We start from the raw sequence: 8819 nt of genomic DNA, 5'->3' as shown, positions 1-8819 counted from the left end.
AATGAGATGGCAGCGAAATTGTAGCTTTGCCGATCACTTAAGCGCTCCTCCAAATTTTGCCGATATGCACTCGAAGTTCGATAGCGCATGTGTTTACGACTTTATTGAGCGCCTTTTCCTCTGTGTATTTTTAGATTGATTTTTTTTTATTAAATTATAAAACTAAGTAAGTAAGTTCTTTACCTTTAATAAATAAAATTTAATGATTTTATGTTATTAAGATGTGTTAAATTTTCAGACTAGATTAATTTCTAAACTGTAGTTCCAGAGTCAACGAATAGATGGCGGCGCTAAAAAACATTAATCGAGTTCATTTTAAAATCATCTTTTAAATTCACGTTCTCTTTAGACCTTGACATTTCAAAACTACATATTACTTACTATTAGTCCAAAATATAGTGTTATTTAAATAAGGTCTGCTTCTTATAGTTTTGTACTACCTATTTACCGTTACTTCGGTTTATATTATTCATATCAAGTCTGTTTTGGCTACTTCCGGCGTCACTTGATTTCCGGGCAAAGAAAACCGAATGAAATAACAGATTAATATAATTCATTCGATTCTCCGACACTTCGTTAGCGTATAGTCTAATAAGTTTACCATACAAACTTATTTCCGCTATTCTCCAAAATATATCCTGATATACGTCGCATGGTCTAAATTACATATTAACGGCCTCATTGGTCTATTGGTTTAACTACGGATCAGAAGTCCTGGGTTGAAATCCCAGGTCTGGCCGAAGAGTTTTCAGTACCGGCCCGAAGTTCGGAAATTGGTGGTATTTAAATTTATTTATTAATTTATTTTTATTTATTTTATTTTATTTTAAACCTCAAAGGGAAAGCACGTTAAGCCGTCAAGCGTCGGTCTCTGTTGGTATCATTGACTTGTTTTATTAGTTGTTAAAACCCTCCAATCCGCATTGGAGCTGCGTGGTGGGTCTACGTTTAAACCTCCGGATTCATGGACCGTCCAAGTATGAGACTGGCGGAGGAGTGGAGGCTCATACCTCCGGAACCAAGGACCGTCCAGGTATAAGACTGGCGGAGGAGTGGAGGCTCATACCTCCGGAACCAAGGACCATCCAGGTATGAGACTTGCGGAGGAGTGGAGGCTTTTACCTTCGGAACCAAGGACCGTCCAGGTATGAGACTGGCGGAGGAGTGGAGGTATTTACCTTCGGAACCAAGGACTGTCCAGGTATATGACTGGCGGAGGAGCGGAGGCTCATACCTCCGGAAGATATGACCCTCCAGGTCATACCTCCGGAACCAAGGACCATCTAGGTACCAGACTGGCGGAGGAGTGGAGGCTGATACCTCCGGAACCAAGGACCATCCAGGTATGAGACTGGCGCAGGAGTGGAGGCGTTTATCTTCGGAACCAAGGACCGTTCAGGTATAAGACTGGCGGAGGAGTGGAGGCTGATACCTACGGAACCAAGGGCCATCCAGGTATGAGACTGGCGGAGGAGTGGAGGTTTTTACCTTCGGAAATTGGTAGTATAAACCTCAAAGGGAAAGCACGTTAAGCCGTCAAGCGTCGGTCTCTGTTGGTATCATTGACTTGTTTTATTAGTTGTTAAAACCCTCCAATCCGCATTGGAGCTGCGTGGTGGGTCTATGTTTAAACCTCCGGATTCATGGACCGTCCAAGTATGAGACTGGCGGAGGAGTGGAGGCTCATACCTCCGGAACCAAGGACCGTCCAGGTATAAGACTGGCGGAGGAGTGGAGGCTCATACCTCTGGAACCAAGGACCATCCAGGTACCAGAGTGGCGGAGGAGTGGAGGCTGATACCTCCGGAACCAAGGACCATCCAGGTATGAGACTTGCGGAGGAGTGGAGGCTTTTACCTCCGGAACCAAGGACCATCCAGGTACCAGACTGGCGGAGGAGTGGAGGCTGATACCTCCGGAACCAAGGGCCATCCAGGTACCAGACTGGCGGAAGAGTGGAGGCTGATACCTCCGGAACCAAGGACCATCCAGGTATGAGACTTGCGGAGGAGTGGAGGCTTTTACCTTCGGAACCAAGGACCGTCCAGGTATGAGACTGGCGGAGGAGTGGAGGTTTTTACCTTCGGAACCAAGGATCGTCCAGGTATAAGAATGGCGAAGGAGTGGAGGGTCATACCTCCGGAACCAAGGACAATCCAGGTACCAGACTGGCGGAGGAGTGGAGGTTGATACCTCCGGAACCAAGGACCGTCCAGGTATGAGACTGGCGGAGGAGTGGAGGTTTTTACCTTCGGAACCAAGGACTGTCGAGGTCTAAGACTGGCGGAGGAGTGGAGGCTCATACCTCCGGAACCAAGGACCATCCAGGTACCAGACTGGCGGAAGAGTGGAGGCTGATACCTCCGGAACCAAGGACCATCCAGGTATGAGACTTGCGGAGGAGTGGAGGCTTTTACCTTCGGAATTTAGGACCGTCCAGGTATGAGACTGGCGGAGGAGTGGAGGTTTTTACCTTCGGAACCAAGGATCGTCCAGGTACCAGACTGGCGGAGGAGTGGAGGCTGATACCTCCGGAACCAAGGACCATCCAGGTATGAGACTGGCGGAGGAGTGGAGGCGTTTACCTTTGGAACCAAGGACCGTCCAGGTATAAGACTGGCGGAGGAGTGGAGGCTCCTACCTCCGGAACCATGGACTGTCCAGGTATGAGACTGTTGGAGGAGTGCAGGCTCAAACCTGCGGAACCAAGGACCATCCAGGTATAAGACTGGTGGAGGAGTGGAGGCGCATACCTCCGGAACCAAGGACCGTCCAGGTATAAGACTGGCGGAGGAGTGGAGGCTCATACCTCCGGAACCAAGGACCATCCAGGTATATGACTGGCGGAGGAGTGGAGGCTCATACCTCCGGAACCAAGGACCATCCAGGTACCAGACTGGCGGAGGAGTGGAGTCTGATACCTCCGGAACCAAGGACAATCCAGGTACCAGACTGGCGGAGGAGTGGAGGCAGATACCTCCGGAACCAAGGACCATCCAGGTATGAGACTGGCGCAAGAGTCGAGGCTGATACTTCCGGAACCAAGGACCATCCAGGTATGAGACTTGCGGAGGAGTGGAGGCTTTTACCTCCGGAACCAAGGACCATCCAGGTACCAGACTGGCGGAGGAGTGGAGGCTGATACCTCCGGAACCAAGGACCATCCAGGTATGAGACTGGCGCAAGAGTCGAGGCTGATACTTCCGGAACCAAGGACCATCCAGGTATGAGACTTGCGGAGGAGTGAAGGTTTTTACCTTCGTAACCAAGGACCGTCCAGGTATGAGACTGGCGGAGGAGTGGAGGTTTTTACCTTCGGAACCAAGGATCGTCCAGGTATAAGAATGGCGGAGGAGTGGAGGGTCATACCTCCGGAACCAAGGACAATCCAGGTACCAGACTGGCGGAGGAGTGGAAGCTGATACCTCCGGAACCAAGGACCATCCAGGTATGAGACTTGCGGAGGAGTGGAGGCTGATACCTCCGGAACCAAGGACCATCCAGGTATGAGACTGGCGGAAGAGTCGAGGCTGATACCTCCGGAACCAAGGACCATCCAGGTATGAGACTTGCGGAGGAGTGGAGGCTTTTACCTTCGGAACCAAGGACCGTCCAGGTATGAGACTGGCGGAGGAGTGGAGGTTTTTACCTTCGGAACCAAGGATCGTCCAGGTGTAAGAATGGCGGAGGAGTGGAAGGTCATACCTCCGGAACCAAGGACAATCCAGGTACCAGACTGGCGGAGGAGTGGAGGCTGATACCTCCGGAACCAAGGACCATCCAGGTATAAGAATGGCGGAGAAGTGGAGGGTCATACCTCCGGAACCAAGGACAATCCAGGTACCAGACTGGCGGAGGAGTGGAGGCTGATACCTCCGGAACCAAGGACCATCCAGGTATGAGACTGGCGGAGGAGTGGAGGCGTTAACCTTTGGAACCAAGGACCGTCCAGGTATAAGACTGGCGGAGGAGTGGAGGCTCCTACCTCCGGAACCATGGACTGTCCAGGTATGAGACTGTTGGAGGAGTGCAGGCTCAAACCTGCGGAACCAAGGACCATCCAGGTATAAGACTGGTGGAGGAGTGGAGGCTTTTACCTTCGGAACCAAGGACCGTCCAGGTATGAGACTGGCGGAGGAGTGGAGGTTTTTACCTTCGGAACCAAGGATCGTCCAGGTATAAGAATGGCGAAGGAGTGGAGGGTCATACCTCCGGAACCAAGGACAATCCAGGTACCAGACTGGCGGAGGAGTAGAGGTTGATACCTCCGGAACCAAGGACCGTCCAGGTATGAGACTGGCGGAGGAGTGGAGGTTTTTACCTTCGGAACCAAGGACTGTCGAGGTCTAAGACTGGCGGAGGAGTGGAGGCTCATACCTCCGGAACCAAGGACCATCCAGGTACCAGACTGGCGGAAGAGTGGAGGCTGATACCTCCGGAACCAAGGACCATCCAGGTATGAGACTTGCGGAGGAGTGGAGGCTTTTACCTTCGGAATTTAGGACCGTCCAGGTATGAGACTGGCGGAGGAGTGGAGGTTTTTACCTTCGGAACCAAGGATCGTCCAGGTACCAGACTGGCGGAGGAGTGGAGTCTGATACCTCCGGAACCAAGGACAATCCAGGTACCAGACTGGCGGAGGAGTGGAGGCTGATACCTCCGGAACCAAGGACCATCCAGGTATGAGACTGGCTGAAGAGTCGAGGCTGATACCTCCGGAACCAAGGACCATCCAGGTATGAGACTTGCGGAGCAGTGGAGGCTTTTACCTTCGGAACCAAGGACCGTCCAGGTATGAGACTGGCGGAGGAGTGGAGGTTTTTACCTTCGGAACCAAGGATCGTCCAGTTATAAGAATGGCGGAGGAGTGGAGGCTGATACCTCCGGAACCAAGGACCATCCAGGTATGAGACTGGCGGAGGAGTGGAGGCGTTTACCTTTGGAACCAAGGACCGTCCAGGTATAAGACTGGCGGAGGAGTGGAGGCTGATACCTCCGGAACCAAGGACCATCCAGGTATGAGACTTGCGGAGGAGTGGAGGCTTTTACCTTCGGAACCAAGGACCATCCAGGTATGAGACTGGCGGAAGAGTCGAGGCTGATACCTCCGGAACCAAGGACCATCCAGGTATGAGACTTGCGGAGCAGTGGAGGCTTTTACCTTCGGAACCAAGGACCGTCCAGGTATGAGACTGGCGGAGGAGTGGAGGTTTTTACCTTCGGAACCAAGGATCGTCCAGTTATAAGAATGGCGGAGGAGTGGAGGCTGATACCTCCGGAACCAAGGACCATCCAGGTATGAGACTGGCGGAGGAGTGGAGGCGTTTACCTTTGGAACCAAGGACCGTCCAGGTATAAGACTGGCGGAGGAGTGGAGGCTCCTACCTCCGGAACCATGGACTGTCCAGGTATGAGACTGTTGGAGGAGTGCAGGCTCATACCTGCGGAACCAAGGACCATCCAGGTATAAGACTGGTGGAGGAGTGGAGGCGCATACCTCCGGAACCAAGGACCGTCCAGGTATAAGACTGGCGGAGGAGTGGAGGCTCATACCTCCGGAACCAAGGACCATCCAGGTACCAGACTGGCGGAGGAGTGGAGGCTGATACCTCCGGAACCAAGGACCATCCAGGTATGAGACTTGCGGAGGAGTGGAGGCTTTTACCTCCGGAACCAAGGACCATCCAGGTACAAGACTGACGGAGGAGTGGAGGCTGATACCTCCGGAACCAAGGACCATCCAGGTATGAGACTGGCGCAGGATTGGAGGCGTTTACCTTCGGAACCAAGGATCGTCCAGGTATGAGACTGGCGGAGGAGTGGAGGTTTTTACCTTCGGAACCAAGGACTGTCCAGGTATATGACTGGCAGAGGAGTGGAGGCTCATACCTCCGGAACCAAGGACCGTCCAGGTATAAGACTGGCGGAGGAGTGGAGGCTCATACCTCCGGAACCAAGGACCATCCAGGTACCAGACTGACGGAGGAGTGGAGGCTGATACCTCCGGAACCAAGGACCATCCAGGTATGAGATTGGCGGAAGAGTCGAGGCTGATACCTCCGGAACCAAGGACCATCCAGGTATGAGACTTGCGGAGGAGTGGAGGCTTTTACCTTCGGAACCAAGGACCGTCCAGGTATGAGACTGGCGGAGGAGTGGAGGTTTTTACCTTCGGAACCAAGGATCGTCCAGGTATAAGAATGGCGGAGGAGTGGAGGGTCATACCTCCGGAACCAAGGACAATCCAGGTACCAGACTGGCGGAGGAGTGGAGGCTGATACCTCCGGAACCAAGGACCATCCAGGTACCAGACTGGCGGAAGAGTGGAGGCTGATACCTTCGGAACCAAGGACCGTCCAGGTATGAGACTGGCGGAGGAGTGGAGGTTTTTACCTTCGGAACCAAGGACTGACGAGGTATAAAACTGGCGGAGGAGTGGAGGCTCATACCTCCGGAACCAAGGACCATCCAGGTACCAGACTGGCGGAAGAGTGGAGGCTGATACCTCCGGAACCAAGGACCATCCAGGTATGAGACTTGCGGAGGAGTGGAGGCTTTTACCTTCGGAACCAAGGACCGTCCAGGTATGAGACTGGCGGAGGAGTGGAGGTTTTTACTTTCGGAACCAAGGATCGTCCAGGTATAAGAATGGCGGAGGAGTGGAGGCTTATACCTCCGGAACCAAGGACAATCCAGGTACCAGACTGGCGGAGGAGTGGAGGCTGATACCCCCGGAACCAAGGACCATCCAGGTACCAGACTGGCGGAGGAGTGGAGGCTGATACCTCCGGAACCAAGGACCATCCAGGTATGAGACTGGCGCAGGAGTGGAGGCGTTTACCTTCGGAACCAAGGACCGTCCAGGTATGAGACTGGCGGAGGAGTGGAGGTTTTTACCTTCGGAACCAAGGACTGTCCAGGTATATGACTGGCGGAGGAGTGGAGGCTCATACCTCCGGAACCAAGGACCATCCAGGTACCAGACTGGCGGAGGAGTGGAGTCTGATACCTCCGGAACCAAGGACCATCCAGGTATGAGACTTGCGGAGGAGTGGAGGCTTTTACCTCCGGAACCAAGGACCATCCAGGTACCAGACTGGCAGAGGAGTGGAGGCTGATACCTCCGGAACCAAGGACCATCCAGGTATGAGACTGGCGCAGGAGTGGAGGCGTTTACCTTCGGAACCAAGGACCGTCCAGGTATGAGACTGGCGGAGGAGTGGAGGTTTTTACCTTCGGAACCAAGGACTGTCCAGGTATATGACTGGCGGAGGAGTGGAGGCTCATACCTCCGGAACCAACGACCGTCCAGGTACCAGACTGGCGGAGGAGTGGAGTCTGATACCTCCGGAACCAAGGACAATCCAGGTACCAGACTGGCGGAGGAGTGGAGGCTGATACCTCCGGAACCAAGGACCATCCAGGTATGAGACTGGCGGAAGAGTCGAGGCTGATACCTCCGGAACCAAGAACCATCCAGGTATGAGACTTGCGGAGGATTGGAGGCTTTTACCTTCGGAACCAAGGACCGTCCAGGTATGAGACTGGCGGAGGAGTGGAGGTTTTTACCTTCGGAACCAAGGACTGTCCAGGTATATGACTGGCGGAGGAGTGGAGGCTCATACCTCCGGAACCAAGGACCATCCAGGTACCAGGCTGGCGGAGGAGTGGAGTCTGATACCTCCGGAACCAAGGATAATCCAGGTACCAGACTGGCGGAGGAGTGGAGGCTGATACCTCCGGAACCAAGGACCATCCAGGTATGAGACTGGCGGAAGAGTCGAGGCTGATACCTCCGGAACCAAGGACCATCCAGGTATGAGACTTGCGGAGGAGTGGAGGCTTTTACCTCCGGAACCAAGGACCATCCAGGTACCAGACTGGCGGAGGAGTGGAGGCTGATACCTCCGGAACCAAGGACCATCCAGGTATGAGACTGGCGCAAGAGTCGAGGCTGATACTTCCGGAACCAAGGACCATCCAGGTATGAGACTTGCGGAGGAGTGAAGGTTTTTACCTTCGGAACCAAGGACCGTCCAGGTATGAGACTGGCGGAGTGGAGGTTTTTACCTTCGGAACCAAGGATCGTCCAGGTATAAGAATGGCGGAGGAGTGGAGGGTCATACCTCCGGAACCAAGGACCATCCAGGTACCAGACTGGCGGAGGAGTGGAGGCTGATACCTCCGGAACCAAGGACCGTCCAGGTATGAGACTGGCGGAGGAGTGGAGGTTTTTACCTTCGGAACCAAGGACTGTCGAGGTATAAGACTGGCGGAGGAGTGGAGGCTCATACCTCCGGAACCAAGGACCATCCAGGTACCAGACTGGCGGAAGAGTGGAGGCTGATACCTCCGGAACCAAGGACCATCCAGGTATGAAACTTGCGGAGGAGTGGAGGCTTTTACCTTCGGAACCAAGGACCGTCCAGGTATGAGACTGGCGGAGGAGTGGAGGTTTTTACCTTCGGAACCAAGGATCGTCCAGGTATAAGAATGGCGGAGGAGTGGAGGGTCATACCTCCGGAACCAAGGACAATCCAGGTACCAGACTGGCGGAGGAGTGGAGGTTGATACCTCCGGAACCTGGATGGTCCTTGGTTCCGGAGGTATCAGCCTCCACTCTTCCGCCAGTCTGGTACCTGGATGGTCCTTGGTTCCGGAGGTATCAGCCTCCACTCCTCCGCCAGTCTGGTACCTAGATGGTCCTTGGTTCCAGAGGTATGACCCTCCACTCCTCCGCCATTCATATACCTAGACGATCCTTGGTTCGGCGGAGGAGTGGAGGTTTTTACCTTCGGAACCAAGGACTGTCCAGGTAT

Source organism: Pararge aegeria, chromosome 27 (genome assembly GCF_905163445.1).
Source record: "Pararge aegeria chromosome 27, ilParAegt1.1, whole genome shotgun sequence".
Classification (NCBI taxonomy): Eukaryota; Metazoa; Arthropoda; class Insecta; order Lepidoptera; family Nymphalidae; genus Pararge; species Pararge aegeria.
Note: the sequence above shows the minus strand (reverse complement) of the source record.